Source organism: Lepidochelys olivacea, assembly GCF_965140295.1.
Source record: "Lepidochelys olivacea isolate rLepOli2 genome assembly, chromosome: 11".
NCBI classification, from domain to species: domain Eukaryota; kingdom Metazoa; phylum Chordata; order Testudines; family Cheloniidae; genus Lepidochelys; species Lepidochelys olivacea.
This window is the reverse complement of record NC_140421.1, coordinates 26,143,920-26,156,583: the sequence shown is the minus strand read 5'-3', so window position 1 is coordinate 26,156,583 and position 12,664 is coordinate 26,143,920. Positions and strand designations below refer to the sequence as shown.

The following is a 12,664-nucleotide window of genomic DNA, read 5'->3' as shown; positions in this document are numbered from 1 at the left end:
GAAAAAAATATTTACAGACACTAACAAATGAAAAGTAAAGAAGGCTCTCTATTATGAGCTGTCTTGCTCATGTTGAAGTGACTGTCAAAACTCTCATTGATTTCAATGGAAACAAAATCAGGGAATGCATTTTCAAAAGCCTCTGTGACTAAGGGCCCAAGTCTCAATTTCAAAGTGACTTAAATTCTTATCTCCTAAGTCTCATTGAAAGTTAATGAGATTTTGGCTTCTAAGTGTCTAAATCACTTTGAAAATGATACATAGGCATTTTTGAAAATTTTACCCTCGGCGATTTATAACTAAGGCCCCTATTCTGAAACCTGCACTTGTGGGCTCTTACACTGCATGAAGCCCCACTGAAGTCAATGCAACTCCACATGGGCACAAGGGTCTACCACCAAAGAGTAGCTTGCAGGAGTGAGGTCAAGGACTCAGTGCTGATTCACAAGCTAACATTGTAGTTACTGGCTGTGTTCAAGCGACTAGTTCCTGAACGCTGATCTCCTTACATAAAATCACTGTGAGGAATATAGTGAAACAGTCTATTAACAGATTAGTAACAAAAAGCCTGAGTGAAAAACAAGACAGACAGTTTTTTTGTTAGTAAAGTTGTTAATGATCCCACAAAGGCTCAGTTTTTCCTAAGAGATTCAGAGAACACTAAACTCCCAATGAAGAGAGCAAGGGTCAGGACTGCAGAAAGGTAACAACTTTTGTTTAAGGGGAAAAATAACACTGCTTTACAAAAACATTTATACCTGATTAAAATGAAGATCAACATGCTTACCTAAAATAACTAGCAAACCAATAAACGGATCGCCAACTTAGTACCGGATAAGCAAGAAAAGACCGATAATTTGGAATTTAAAAATACCGAGGTACAAGTCTGGCCTGAACAAGACCTTTAAATGTTTTCCTTGTTGTTAATCTAGTATATCTTATATATAGTCATTGTAGATTCCTTATAAATTCAAAATTAACTCTCCAGACACACGTTTTTGGTAAAGACAAGAAATAAGAGACATAAAAATAGTTACTAATGTTGGATATACAAATGATCCAGTTAAGCAACAGGGAAAAATACATAAACGTTCCTCAATGCCTAAAAAGCAATCAAGAATCTTGATTACTTTCCTATGATTCTAGCACAAAGACTTAAAAACAGAACAAAAAAATTTGCTACTTAGTAATAATTGTTGGTTCCTAACAGTTTCCCATAATTCCAGTTGACAGATGCAGTTCTTAGAAAATTATTGAATATTTCATATTATGGCAGCATCCTGAGAACCCGTATTAGAGTTAAGGCCTTCTTGCAGTATAGTGCACTATAGGCCACAGAAATAGACTGTCCCTGCTCTGAATGGATTATTATCTAAGGCCTTGGACCTATATTCCACAAGATAAGCCTCAGTGGAATCAGTGGTGGTCTGCCAGCACAGACCTGACTGTAGGATCAGGGCCTAAGAAAGCTGAGGTTTCAAACACAGTTCCTCTCTATGGAGAAGAATCTGTCAAGATATTGGATTAACAAATCAAAACTGGGATTTTAGAAATTTTACTCAATTTTTTACTGAGCAATCAGTTTAAAAAGTGTAATTTACATATTTTTTAACATTAAACCAATAAAGAAAGTGTTGCCCTATGTCATAAATAACAAATTCTCCATCTGAATATCCGTGTTTGCACAATAAATTGCAGATGGACTTGAAATAATACTGATATTGGGGACATAATCTTGAACATAGTATAGGTTTCTATGTACAGATGAAACACATCAACGGTAACTCAGAGTAAGAACATAACTATTTGATGATAGGTTGGTATGAAACATGAAAAAATGTTATTCCTGGATAAGCTTTTAGTTGTGTGTTTCCAGTGTTGCTTGTAATAAAATAAATAGACAACCACAGTTTTCAAGAATGAGCTCCTATACATATTTGCTGATCTTTAAAAGAAATATTACTTTACAAATTTCATTTTTTAAATAGTTCTGAATATAGAAAGTTGTTTTGTCTTCATAAGCTAAATAGAAAACAAAAAGGAAGACAATTCTACAGAACATAGCAACATTAGCTACTCCAATCTCTTCTCACAATATTTGTCAAGTATCCTTCTAAATGTATTTTTCTCCAATCCTTTCCAACCTGATCAAATTGCTGTTTTCATATTGCCAGCTTGAACATGAAATTGCTGCTTTAAACAAACTGTTTTTTGATGATGCAAATTATGGGATCAGAGATAATAAAGCATTTACAAGTGAAGGCTTTTTTTGTGTATTCCTCTTCAAATAGGGGATAAAGATGCATATATCAAGTTGAATCACATTTTGCTGAGATGCCCCATTGAAATGTACAATCCCTGGCCTACCTCACAGTCCAGAAATACCTTGCATTATTTACTAAATTAATAACACATAGTTCTCTTTTTTAAAGACAGTTACATGAAAAACAAACAAATTATTCACAGACAACAGTGTTTTTTTAAAACAAGTGTCCTTTTTGTAAAAGAGATGACATTGAAATATAAAACCAATTTATCATTAACTCCTAAACTCTTTCTTATGGATTTTTATGACTCTAAAAGGACTTTTCTGATGTTTTCCTGAAAATATATTCAGAAGTTTTATTGTCAACCTAAGCTATACAAAACTCAGATTTTTTTGACATGTGAATCTTACATTAACAAAGAAACTGGCTAGTTAAAACTGAAACTGGTACCTAAGCCAGACAACTATTTAGTGCAGCACAAATACTGCTGGAGAAGTTTGGTCTTCCTATCAGAAAACCATGAAAAAAAATTAACATAAAAATTTTAACAAGAGCTAACTGTTTATTCTAACTAAGTATTGAGATGATTTATTGCATAGGCCCTGATCTTGCTAATATTTACATATTAGAGTAGTGCCATATTGGGACTACTCAGATGCTTAAAGTTAAGCAAGTACATAAATCTTTGTAGGATCAGGGCCTTAATGATTATGTAACTAAGTTCAGTTATTCAGACTGTTAACAATAGCAACATGCAACTGCACAAAACAAAGACAGATGATAAATTCCAAAGGGTTTCCAGCTCTATATTATTCTTTTTGTCTTTTGAATTTCCTATTTTGACACAGAAAATACAAGCCCTTTTGAAAGAAATCACAAATAAAACAAACCTTGGCCAAAACACCTTTTAACACTTGACCTACCTCTCTACAAAGAAAAACTATTTATTAAAAAGACAACTACCAATGAAAACCACAAGACAAATACTACTCCCAGAAACAGCAAATTCCCAAATCAGAAGCAGCTCTAAAAAGAGGGTGATACTGAAACCCACTTGAGAGTACCACTAGCAACGCTTGATCATCATTTACTCCATGACATTTCCTTATACACTGAAAAAGAAATAAAACTGAGGCAGGACATGGAGAAAGGTTTCCACTTCCTCAAAGAGTGAGTAAAAAGTGACAGATATGAACACTATAATATCTTCTTCCCAAAGAGGGGCAGCAAGCTTAGAGTAAAACACAAAATTGAAGTGTTTCATTTGGAGCAGGAAAAAATAAGCCACTTTGTCAAACCAGTAAACAATCAAACTATCATCAAAGCTAAAAGATGGATCCAGAAAACAAACACCTTCCCAACCCTCAGCCCCCAAATCTGTCTGCCCTAGAGTGAGAGACAGAGCTGTGAGAAGGTATTGCTTCCCCACACACAAACACACTTACCTTGGCTGCACCCCACTTTTATTCCCTTCCCTGGAGCAGTGGAGAAAGAGACACACACAAAGGGTAATAAAGGGGGAGGAGGGGAGAGCAGGAGGTGGGGGAGCTGGTGAACTGGCTGCTGCTCCTCTGTGTGTGTGTGTGTGGTGAGGTGTCTCCAGCCAGGGCCAAGCAGCAGCAGAGAGAGGAAAAGGGGCTGTTGCTAAGAGGCTTTTGGTCTCTTTCTCTCTCCTCTGACGGCCAAGGGGGTGGGGGGAAGAAACTCTCCTTCTCTCTCTGTGTCTCCCTGGGATCCTCTAGCTGAGCTGAGCTGAGCTGGGCTGGGCTGGGGGGAAAAACTCAGGCCCCTCACACCAACCCCCTCCACACACACCAATTCAAGATGGAATTAGTGCTCTGTCCCTTTAACAATATAAATAAAAGGTCCCCCAGTCTCCCCCTCTCTCTTCATCATCAGCTGCTGCTGCTGCTACTGCTGCTGAGGCTCTGGCTCTGCCTAGGAGAAAGATGGGAGGCTGCTACTGCGCATGCGCCCCAAGGGGGCTCGGTGGGTTGAAGGGGGGAGGGAAAGAGGTTGCTCTCCACAATGCACCGCGCGGCAGGCGAACCCGGAAGGAGATGCCGTCGAGGGACAGGAAGCTGCGGGAGGGGAGGGAAGTGGAGCGGAAGTGAGTGAGTGGGCGTGAAAGGGGCAGAGTTGAGGCGAGTCAAGAGCGGGCGGGGGAAGAGGGGAGGGGGTGGGGCTGCCATCGCCACGTGACGAGGAGCGATGGGCGCGGGGGGTGCCGGGAAGGTTTCTGAGGTACTAGCGGGCGAAGAGGAGGACGGTTACTCTGCTGGAGTCCGAACTACGCGCTCAGGCGGAGGCAGGAGCGGAGCCGAGCTAGGTAAGGGTTCCGCGGGAGCGGGGCTACGGGGGTGGGGACGGGGAGGGAGGGAGGTGACATGACCTGGCAGGGGAGAGCGGGCGAGAGCCCTGACCTGGTGCGGGCGGAGGGCGGCGGTGTCCCTTGGGGCAGGCTCCCGGCAGCCGCGCTGTGTTCGCGGGCCCCAGGGGGTGGATGGGTCTCATCCCCAGTTCGTTGGGGCCAGGTGTCATAAGGCGGGAGGGCCGCTTGCCGGTGTCCTGCCCTGCCCCGGGGGGGCCCTTCGGCAGCGCCAGGCGGGGGATGATGCTCATGGAGCCTCGGAGTTGAGGGCTAAGGAGGAGCGTCGCGCGCCAGCGAGGCGTCGTGGGATTCCTGCAGGCGCCGCTGAAAGGCACTGACAGAGTCCTCGCTGCCTTGACCGGAAACGCTTCCTGGTCAGTGAGCCTGGCGCTGATCCGGGTGGTCGTGCTGGTCTTGGGGGCAACTCCGGGTTACTTGCTCTGGCATGTTGAAAAAAACTGAGGCGTCGGAGTTCATCCCCAGTGACCTCCCAGCAGAGCCGCGTTGGTGTCTGGTGTGCGTCCGCTTCCAGAGCGCTTTCCATTGAAACGCTCCTGTTCCATGCTCACAGATGCTGACGTCTCCTGTGTTGCAGAGTGATGCATTGGGGAATGCTCTGGAAGAAAGATCAGACTTTAATTCCGACTTCATGCAGCTTAATTCTGCTCCTAGACATTCATTTGTGCTGGTCAAAGGCACTTCTTAATTCTTCTTTTTCTTCTTGTGAGGAATATAGTTGCTCCTTAAATGTTTGGGACTTTGCTGTATTTCTACTTTTTGTAAAGGAGCTAAAGCTGTGTCCCACCAAGCTCTTTAACATTACAACTAGATTGGTTTCTTAGGCACTGAAGATGAAAGCTGTTGTAATTTTACAATTGAAGGGATTACAGCACCTCAGATTAAATTTGTGAAAAACTGAAGTAACTAATTTTATTTACAAAGGTGGTTATAACTGCCTTATCTTGAACATAGATAACTTCCCTTAAAAATTGGATCACATAAGTTTGTGTGAGTTAATGTGAGCAAAGGGCAGACTTCGGGTGTAAAAAAGGTGGGGGTACTTTTCCAAACTTCACCCATGTGAATCACCAGAATAAGAAGCCACATTCACTGTGGATTGTGCATCATGTGAGAGCTCTACTGGACTCTGAGCTAGGGTTTCCTTAGATGGGTCTTCGGCCATACCTGCACTACCACTAAGCTAGTCTTAGACTTTGTCTACACTACCACTTGTCAGTATAACTTATGTTGCTCAGGGGTATGAAAAAACGCATCTTCTGAGCGACATAACTTACACCAAAAGAAACCCTGGAGTGTGCAGAACGGTTGGCAGGAGAGCTTCTCCCTCTCATATAGCTACTGGCACTTGTGGAGGTGGTTTTATTATGTTGAGTGGAGAGCTCTCTCCTCCTAGCATAGAGTGGCTACAGGAGCGATCTTGCACTGTCACTGCGGTCAGCTCGCTAGTGTAGATGTGGCCTTTAACTATGCTGATGGGCTGAACTAAACTTTCTTTGATTGGATTAAAAAAGTAAGTGAGGGTCCTCTCTCAAATGCCAGCCACTTAAAGTGAGTCACTACATCTCTGTAAAACTCCTTCTCCTTTCTTATGAGGAATAAAATTGTAACACCTTAATGAAAGGAAGAGGTTAGGGCGGGTCGCATATTTTGGAGCTACTGTTGTTTAGGTCACATAAGAGAGGTTTTCGCTGCACTGTTAACTTGCATGATTTGTATGAGGGTTAGTCTAGTCCATTTGTGAGCATCCCCACAGCAAGTCACTACCTGTAATATTATGTCCTCATTGCTTCTGCTCTTGTCAGTGTATATCTGGGATCATACCCCATGTTTCTTTGTGCTGAAATGCTCTAGGATTCTTTCCCTGTCAATTGTACAATTTGCCTGTCCCTCATGAGGAACTGTGGGGTGTGCCTGGAAGGACTGTCAGCAAAATGAGTTGGATTTTTACCTGCTTCCTCATTGCAAAGTGGACATGTGCCAGCCAAATCTGGGATACTGACCTCAGCACCCAGCCATGTAAACTGGCCCAGGCTTAGAGCACCTCTGAAGCCTGGTCGAATGGTTTTCTGGGTGGATGGGATGGGTAAGGGTGGTGGGGCTAAAACCCAGGGTCCACTGAAGACATACCCATTGTTATAAATATAAAGGGAAGGGTAAACCCCTTTAAATCCCTCCTGGCCAGAGGAGAAACTCTTTCACCTGTAAAGGGTTAAGAAGCTAAGATAACCTCGCTGGCACCTGACCAAAATGACCAATGAGGAGACAAGATACTTTCAAAGCTGGGGGGAGAGGACAAAGGGTTCTCTGTCTGTGTGATGCTTTTGTCAGGACCAGAGCAGGCATGCGGGTCAGAACTCCTGTAAAGAATTAATAAGCAATCTAGTTAGATATGCATTAGATTCTGTTTTGTTTAAATGACTGATAAAATAAGTTGTGCTGAATGGGATGTATATTCCTGGTTTTGTGTCTTTTTGGAACTTAAGTTTTTTGCCTAGAGGGATTCTCTGTGTTTTGAATCTGATTATCCTAATGGTAAGGTGTTTACCATCCTGATTGTAGAGAGGTGATTTTTACTTTTTCTGTAATTAAAATTCTTCTTTTAAGAACCTGATTGCTTTTCATTGTTCTTAAGATCGAAGGGTTTGGGTCTGTGTTCACTTATGCAAACTGTTGAGGATTTTTATCAAGCCTTCCCCAGGAAAGGGGGTGTAGTGCTTGAGGGGGTTTTTTTTTTTGGTGGTGGGAGATGTTTCCAAGGGGGCACTTCCCACTGTTCTTTGTTTAACACTTTGGTGGTGGCAGCGTTTAACCAAAGCTGGTAAGAATAAGCTTAGGGGGTCTTGCCTGCAGGTCCTCACATCTGTACCCTAGAGTTCAGAGTGGGGAAGGAACCTTGACATGGTGGCAGAGCGGTGGGATTAATTTGAAATCATATTGAGATTTTTTTTTTTTTTTTTTGAACCAGAAGCACAGAAGGATTTTAAAAGATTCAAGCATAACAAAAGGGATTTGTCTTTTGTGACCTGGAGTTTCTCTGCCTAAAGGCAGGGTACTTAACCTCCTGCAGGGAAATTCACAAGTTCTTCACAGACCTGAAGTTTTTTTTTTAGCTAAGAGCAACTAGAGCGTTTTTCTGTCTATTTGCCTGGAGAAAAAGGTGTTAGTTTGTTTTTTGTTTTTTAAGAATTTTTCTGCAGGCTGACAATCACTATCGGAGAACATGGGTATCCGGTTACAGCACAACCTTTTTTCTTTTTTTTTTTTTTTACAAGCCAAGTTTTGTTTCAGAGTAACAGCCATGTTAGTCTGTATTCGCAAAAAGAAAAGGAGTACTTTTGGCACCTTAGAGACGAACCAATTTATTTGAGCATAAGCCTTCGTGAAGTGAGCTGTAGCTCACGAAAGCTCATGTCAAATAAATTGGTTAGTCTCTAAGGTGCCACAAGTACTCCTTTTCTTTTTGCAAGTTTTGTTCGTTAGTTTGTTTTTTTTATTTCTAACTCTTGTAAAGTTAGTTAAAAACAGAGAGGGAAATATGACAGAGCCCAAGGCAGAAACAGCCAAAGAGGCTTCCCACAGGAGAGCTATGGAGGCAAAGGAAAAAGAAATGGAGAAGGAAAAAGAGGAAGCATGAACTGGAGTTGGAGAAGGTAAGGGCTGAGCGGAATCTACTGGATAACCCTAACAATCCTTCCCCAACAATCCACAAATGGGAGCGACTATGTCCACAGTATGATGAATCCAGTGATATTGCTGAATATTTTCTCACCTTTGAGAGACTGTGCACTTTACATAAAATTCCTGAAGCTCACAAGATGACCACATTGGTCGCAAAATTGACTGGAAGAGCTCTGGACATATTCAATAAGAGGCCTATTGATGAGGCTTCTAACTATAATAAGTTCAAGGATTTTGTTTTAAAGCAATTTCAAATTACACCTGAAACTTACAGAGTAAGTAATGTGGCTTATCTAAACCAGATGAAGGATCTGTTAGATAAATAGGTCCAAGGAAGGGGTGTCACTAGCTTTGAAGGAATGTGTGATTTGATAGCTCAAGAGCAATTCCTGAATATGTCCAAGGAGGAAATAAAACAGTATTTGTGGGATAAGGAAATGGACTCGGAGAAAGTCTTGCTTCTTATGCTGATCGATGCAAGCAGTCCCAGACCGCCAGAGAGGCGGGGCAAGCCGGACCAAAACGGGTGGAGGGAGGAGAGAGGAACAACCCTGGTCACAGTTGGAGCGGATACCAGAAGTGACACCCTCAGATCACACCCTACTACCGGGGGCAGCCCAAGGCCCCAACTACCCCCCCAAGGAACCCTCCAGACACCTTATCATCCTGCCACACCGTTCTCCAGCAACCCACCTCGCCCCAGTGATCCGTCATCTGGACAGTGTTTTAAATGTAACGAGCCGGGGCATGTAAAGGCCAACTGCCCCAAGAACCCCAACAGATTACAGTTCATTGCACCGGAATTACACCAGAGGTCCTCAGGCCCAGATACCTCCCAGATACCCTCGGAGCAGAGGGAAACTGTGAGTGTGGGCGGGAAGAAGGTCACCGCGTGGAGGGACACCGGAGCACAAGTGTCAGCTATCCAGGCTTCCTTAGTGGACCCCAATTTAATCAACCCAGAGATCCAAGTGACGAGTCAATCCTTCAAGTTCAACTCTTTCAATTTGTCTACAGCCAAGTTGTCCAGTACCAGGGCTGGTCAGGAACATCATAGACTGCAAAAGTCCACGATTATCCCATCCCCATGCTGTTGGGGAAGACTTGACCAATCATGTGAAGTCAGCCAAGAGGGTGGGAATGATCACCCGCAGCCAGGCTAAGCAAGCCGTCACGCCTAGCTCTGTTTCAGAAACTTCTACCAGGACCTGGTCAGAGGTGATGGAACTGGACCCCATGCCAACATCTGCAACAGCAGAAGTGGATCCAGTCCCAGAGACCCAGACAGAGCCAGCCCCAGAACCGGAACCAGTGGAACAACCAGCACCAGACCCATTGCCAGCACTGAATCCAGTACTTGCAACCCCAACACAAAAGGGCCCCACTGAACCTGAACCGGCAGCAGCCGATAACCCTATACAAGAGGCTCAGCTGGAGCCTGAATCCCAACATAGTGCACCAGTGGAGAGCGGTTTACAGTCAATAGAAACAGCTCCATCCCCTGCATCGATTCCAGAGGGACCAAGCCTAGGTCCACAATCCAATGAGGAACTGATGTCTCCGGCATCAAGGGAACAGTTCCAGACCAAACAGGAAGCAGATGAAAGCCTCCAGAGAGCATGGATGGTGGCACAGAGAAACCCACCGCCTCTCAGCTCTTCTAATTGATCCAGGTTTGTTGTAGAAAGAGGACTTTTATACAAGGAAACTCTTTCTTGTGGACACCAGGAAGACTGGCATCCTCAGAGACAGTTCGTAGTTCCAACTAAATACCGGGTAAAGCTCTTGAGCTTAGCCCACGATCATCCTAGTGGCCATGCTGGGGTGAACAGGACCAAAGACCGTTTGGGGAGGTTATTCCACTGGGAGGGAATGGGAAAGGATGTTTCTACCTATGGCTGGTCTTGTGAGGTGTGCCAAAGAGTGGGAAAACCCCAAGACCAGGTCAAAGCCCCTTTCCAGCCACTCCCCATCATTGAAGTTCCATATCGGCGAGTAGCTGTGAATATTCTGGGTCCTTTTCCAAAAAAGACACCCAGAGGAAAGCAGTACATACTGACTTTCATGGATTTTGCCACCCGATGGCCAGAAGCAGTAGCTCTAAGCAACACCAGGGCTAATAGTGTGTGCCAGGCACTAGCAGACATTTTTGCCAGGGTAGGTTGGCCCTCCGACATCCTCACGGATGCAGGGACTAATTTCCTGGCAGGAACTATGGAAAGCCTTTGGGAAGCTCATGGGGTGAATCACTTGGTTGCCACCCCTTACCATCATCAAACAAATGGCCTGGTGGAGAAATTTAATGGAACTTTAGGGGCCATGATACATAAATTCATAAATGAGCACTCCAATGACTGGGGCCTAGTGTTGTAGCAGTTGCTCTTTGCCTACAGAGCTGTACCACATCCCTGTTTAGGGTTTTCACCATTTGAACTTGTATGTGGCCGCGAGGTGAAGGGGCCATTACAGTTGGTAAAGCAGCAATGGGAGGGGTTTACACCTTCTCCAGGAACTGACATTCTGGACTTTGTAACCAACCTACAAAACACTCTCCGAACCTCTTTAGCCCTTGCTAAAGAAAACCTACAGGATGCTCAAAAAGAGCAAAAAGCCTGATACGATAAACATGCCAGAGAGCGTTCCTTCAAAGTAGGGGACCAGGTCATGGCCTTAAAGGTGCGCCAGGTCCATAAAATGGAAGCGTCGTGGAAAGGGCCATTCATGGTCCAGGAGCGCCTGGGAGCTGTTAATTATCTCCTAGCATTCCCCACCTCCAACCGAAAGCCTAAGGTGTACCATATTAATTCTCTAAAGCCCTTTTACTCTAGAGAATTAAAGGTTTATCAGTTTACGGCCCAGGGAGGAGATGACGCTTCGTGGCCTAAAGGTGTCTACTACGAAGGGAAAAGTGCTGGTGGCATGGAAGAGGTGAACCTCTCCATGACCCTTGGGCATATGCAGCAACAGCAGATCAAGGAGCTGTGCACTAGCTACGCGCCAACGTTCTCAGCCACCCCAGGACTGACTGAACAGGCATACCACTCCATTGACACAGATAATGCTCACCCAATTAAAGCCCAACCTTACCGGTTGTCTCCTCAAGCTAAAACTGCTATAGAACAGGAGATCCACGATATACTACAGATAGGTGTAATCCTCCCCTCTGGCAGTGCATGGGCATCTCCAGTGATTTCTAGTTTCCAAACCAGATGGGGAGAGATTTTTCTGCGTGGAGTACCGTAAGCTAACTGTAACTCGCCCAGACAACTATCCAGTGCCATGCACAGATGAACTATTAGAGAAACTGGGACGGGCCCAGTTCATCTCTACCTTGGACTTAACCAAGGGGTACTGGCAGGTACCGCTAGATGAATCTGCCAAGGAAAGGTCAGCCTTCACCACACATGTTGGGCTGTATGAATTTAGAGAACTCCCTTTTGGGCTGCGCAATGCACCCGCCACCTTCCAAAGACTTGTAGATGGTCTCCTTGCGGGATTAGGAGAATATGCAGTCGCCTACCTTGACGATATGGCCATATTTTCGGATTCCTGGGCAGAACACCTGGAACATCTACAAAAAGTCTTCGAGCACATAAGGGAGGCAGGACTAACTGTTAAGGCTAAGAAGTGTCAAACAGGCCTAAACAGAGTGACTTACCTTGGACACCAGGTGGGCCAAGGAACTATCAACCCCCCTACAGGCCAAAGTGGATTCTATCCAAATGTGACCTGTCCCAAAGACAAAGAAACAGGTCCAGTCCTTCTTAGGCTTGGCCGGATATTACAGGCGATTGGTACCGCAATACAGCCAAATTGCCGGCCCACTGACAGACCTAACCAAAAAGAAACAGCCAAATGCCGTTTAGTGGACTGAAGAGTGTCAGAAGGCCTTTAACCAGCTTAAAGCGACACTCATGTCTGAGTCTCAGGGCTCCAGACTTTGACAAACCGTTCTTAGTAACCACAGATGCGTCCAAGCGTGGTGTGGGAGCAGTTTTAATGCAGGAAGGACCGGATCAAAAATTCCATCCTGTAGTGTTTCTCAGCAAGAAGCTGTCTGAGAGGGAAAGCAACTGGTCAGTCGCTCTGGAAAAGCTACGCCCATATATTTGGGGACGGTGTTTCCACCTCCAAACGGACCATGCTGCGCTACAGTGGCTTCATACCACCATGGGAAATAACAAAAAGCTTATTTGGTGGAGTTCAGCTCTCCAACATTTTGATTTCGACATCCAACACATCTTAGGATCTTCTAACAAAGTGGCTGATGCACTCTCCTGTGAAAGTTTTCCAGAATCAACTGGTTACAAGCGTCCTTGAGATGTGG

At 44.5% G+C, this 12,664-nt stretch overlaps 2 protein-coding genes across 11 annotated transcripts in view; one reads left to right on the top strand and one right to left on the bottom strand.

Annotated features, from left to right (window-relative positions):
- Positions 1–4,214, bottom strand: part of MBD5 (methyl-CpG binding domain protein 5) — a 264,996-nt gene extending 260,782 nt beyond the window's left edge. For all 4 annotated transcript variants that reach the window (XM_084643358.1, XM_084643357.1, XM_084643360.1 and 1 more), the window contains exon 1: positions 3,713–4,214. The gene's annotated coding sequence lies outside the window, so the exon portion shown is untranslated. The remainder of the gene's footprint in view (positions 1–3,712) is intronic.
- Positions 4,215–4,468: 254 nt separating this feature from the next.
- Positions 4,469–12,664, top strand: part of ORC4 (origin recognition complex subunit 4) — a 63,314-nt gene continuing 55,118 nt past the window's right edge. For all 7 annotated transcript variants that reach the window (XR_014713571.1, XR_014713572.1, XR_014713573.1 and 4 more), the window contains exon 1: positions 4,469–4,596. The gene's annotated coding sequence lies outside the window, so the exon portion shown is untranslated. The remainder of the gene's footprint in view (positions 4,597–12,664) is intronic.